The sequence below is a fragment of the Macrotis lagotis genome, chromosome 5, assembly GCF_037893015.1.
Source record: "Macrotis lagotis isolate mMagLag1 chromosome 5, bilby.v1.9.chrom.fasta, whole genome shotgun sequence".
In the NCBI taxonomy this organism is placed as follows: Eukaryota; Metazoa; Chordata; class Mammalia; order Peramelemorphia; family Peramelidae; genus Macrotis; species Macrotis lagotis.
In genome coordinates, this window is record NC_133662.1 from 221,476,200 (window position 1) to 221,479,951 (window position 3,752).

The 3,752-nt window shown below is 39.7% G+C and overlaps 1 pseudogene; it reads left to right on the plus strand.

The window, feature by feature from the left end:
* The first annotated feature begins 673 nt into the window (after positions 1–673).
* LOC141489478 (sorting nexin-1 pseudogene) lies at positions 674–3,405 on the plus strand (annotated as a pseudogene).
* Positions 3,406–3,752: the final 347 nt, after the last annotated feature.

Genomic DNA, 3,752 nt, shown 5'->3' on the forward strand with positions numbered 1-3,752 from the left:
TTAGATACTTCAAAATACACACTAAAGGATTGATTGATAAAGTTTCATCATCCACCAAGATGGTGGATCAGAAGCAAACTAGGTGAATTTTCTCAACATTCCCCTCCAAAAACTTTAAAATCACACCTCAGATCAAATTTTGAAGTGGCAGAACCAACAAAAAAAAAATCAGAATAAAACATTTTTCTTTTGGCCTAAGAATACTTAGGAGGTTAACAAGGGACATGTGTGTCAATAGGGTGGAATCCTTACTGGAGCCCATACTCTCAGTGATAGCAAGAAGAGGCCCTACAACAGCAGCAGTACAGACAACTTTGGGAGCTCTCATCGCAGAGACAGAAAGGGGGTCAGCCAGTCAATCAGAAAGAGATTACAGGAGACAGCCAGGTGGTACAGTAGATAGAGCACCAGCCCTGGAGTCAGGAGGACCTGAGTTCAAATCCGGCCTCATACACTTAATAATTACCTAGCTGTGTGACCTTGGGCAAGTCACTTAACCCCCAAACCAAAAACAGCAAAAAAGATATCACAGGGAACCTTTTTCTGACACTGGATTCAGTTGGTACTGACTGGCAATTTTATTGCCTGTACACAGTTGAAATGCTAGTGTCAAACACAAGAAAGCAGGGGCCTGGTAATAGATCCAAGGCTAGCACCTGTGATTGTAGGGGACATGGGGCCCTGCCCAGGTAAAAGACAGGGTGAAGAACAGGAGAAGAGTGACCATATATTTCCCAGGATCATACCACCTTGGAAGCACCAAAAATTTGAAGACTACCAGAACTAGCTATGAAAACAGCAACACAAAAAAACTTGAAGCTTGGGATAATGCATCTTCATTCCCCCTTTCCCTGGTGAGCAGACCCCAATTTTAACATACAGTTCAAAGTCAAGAAATAGACTGTAAAAATGAAGTAGACTGTAAAAATAAGTAATCAATAACAAAAAAGAATTTGAACATAAAGAGCCACTGTCAAGGCAGAGAAGACCAAGATAAACTCAAAGTAAGAAATGATGAACAGAAGCAAGTATAAAATAATTTTATATATATAAAATATATATATATATATATATACACACACATACATATACATATTTGTGTTTGATAGCAACCATCTGGGGGAAAGTTTAAAAAAGGGGAAAAGTTACATGATAAATTTAATATATAATTAAAAGAATAAGTTGTATATAATAGATTTGTAGCTTTATGTGCAATTATCTTTTTTCTATTCTTGTTTAATTTTTTGAGTTCAGAAGAAAAATAGAACAGTATGAAAACAGCTACAAAACAAAGCTTCAAAGAAAAATGCTAATTGGACACAAGTCCTACAAGAATTACTGGAGGAATCAAATAAAGAGAAAAGAATGGTGTAGAAAAGATGGGGGGAAAAGTGAAGGTGATACAAGAAAATTATATTAAAAAATCACACCCGGTCTCAGACACTTAATAATTACCTAGCTGTGTGGCCTTGGGCAAGCCACTTAACCCCAATTTGCCTTGCAAAAAAAAAACTAGGAAAAAAATCACACCAAAAATGCTGAAGAAAATGTCACTTTAAAAAACAGAATTGGATTAATAATGAAGAAAACACAAAAATTCACTAATAAAAAAACCTTAAAAAATAAAACAGGGCAAGTAATGACTCCATGAGATATCAAGAATCAATAAAAACAAAGTCAAAAGAATGAAAAAAAAGAGGAAAATATTAAATATCTCTGAAAAAACAACTAACTTGAAAAATAGATCAAGGAGAATTTAAGAATTATTGGACTGGCCCCCCGGGGCCCGAGGGGGTGGCTGGCGGCCTGGAGCCTGAGGCCGGGGACAGCAACGCCAAGGGCCACAACATCTTCACGGAAGCCTCCAGTAAGTCCCTGTCCCTGAAGAGAGCATCCCCTCCACCAATCACTAGCAACTCCAAAGAGAATGGAGTCCATGAAGAGCTGGACCAAGATCAACAGGACCTCTTTGCAGATGCCACGGTAGAACTATCTCTGGATAGCACACACAACCACCAGAAGGATGAGTTGGTCAAAGTGCCTCCTTCATTCACTTCCCAAGAAGTCTCAAATTCTTCTTGCAAGTCACAGCCAAAGAAATATGAGGAGCTGGAAGAAGAAGAAGAGGACCAGTTTGATCTGACAATTTGCATAACAGATCCAGAAAAGATAGGAGATGGTATGAATGCTTATGTGGCCTACAAAGTTACAACACAGATCAGCTTACCAATGTTTAGAAGTAAGCAATTTTCTGTGAAAAGAAGATTTAGTGATTTTTTTGGGACTCTATGAGAAACTTTCAGAGAAACACTCGCAGAATGGATTTATTGTCCCTCCTCCTCCAGAGAAGAGCTTAATAGGAATGACTAAAGTAAAAGTTGGGAAAGAAGATTCTTCTTCTGCAGAATTTATAGAAAAAAGAAAGGCTGTCCTAGAAAGGTATCTTCAGAGGATTGTGAATCATCCCACCATGTTACAGGATCCTGATGTCAGAGAGTTCTTAGAAAAGGAAGAGTTGCCACGAGCAGTGGGTACACAGACATTAAGTGGAGCTGGTCTCCTCAAGATGTTTAACAAAGCTACTGATGCAGTGAGCAAAATGACCATCAAGATGAATGAGTCTGATATTTGGTTTGAGGAGAAACTCCAGGAGGTGGAGTGTGAGGAGCAACGTTTACGGAAACTGCATACTGTTGTAGAAACTCTAGTCAATCATAGGAAAGAGTTAGCACTCAACACAGCACAGTTTGCAAAGAGTCTGGCCATGCTAGGCAGATCTGAGGACAACACTGCCCTGTCCCGGGCTCTGTCCCAGCTGGCAGAGGTGGAGGAGAAGATCGAACAGCTGCACCAGGAGCAAGCCAGCAATGACTTCTTCCTCTTAGCTGAGCTTCTGAGTGACTACATTCGCCTCCTGGCCATAGTCAGGGGTGCCTTTGACCATCGAATGAAGGCTTGGCATCATTGGCAGGATGCCCAGACTATGTTGCAGAAGAAATGGGAAACTGAGGCAAGGCTTTTGTGGGCCAATAAACCTGACAAACTGTAGCAAGCCAAAGATGAGATTGCAGAATAGGAGTCTCGTGTGACTCAGTATGAAAGGGACTTTGAACGAATTTTGACAGTGGTCCGCAAGGAAGTGATAAGGTTTGAGAAAGAGAAATCCAAGGACTTCAGAAACAAGTACCTTGAAACCCTTCTGTATTCACAGCAGCAGTTGGTGACGTATTGGGAAGCCTTTCTCCCTGAGGTGAAGGCCATCTCCTAATGGACCAAGAAAGCCAGAGCCCACCTTAATTTACGCTGCCTTTTTATACATTATACCTCTCCACCTTTAATGGATCCCAGTTGCACATCCTGCTGAGCCTAGAGACTTAACCCCTTTACCCCTTCCCAGGACCAAGCTGCTCCAGTAATTCTTCTAACTGTATTTTTCATTTAGCTTCCATATATATTTTCTTATTGAAGAGAATAGTTTCCTGCTTTAAGTGAAAGATCTACAGTTAGGTGGTGGGATTATGGGGTGGGGTGTTATAAATATATAAATAAAAATGTATATTTTTCAGGATGTGGTTTATAAACTGGGAATAATGTTTTCTGTTACTCCTGATGGTGCCATGAAAAGATTATGTAATAACATATTTTAAAATCTGGAAAAAAAAGAATTATTGGATTAACTAAAAGCTACAATCAAAGAAAGAGCTTAGACTTAATTTTCAAGCAATTATCAAGGAAAACTTCCCCAAATATCT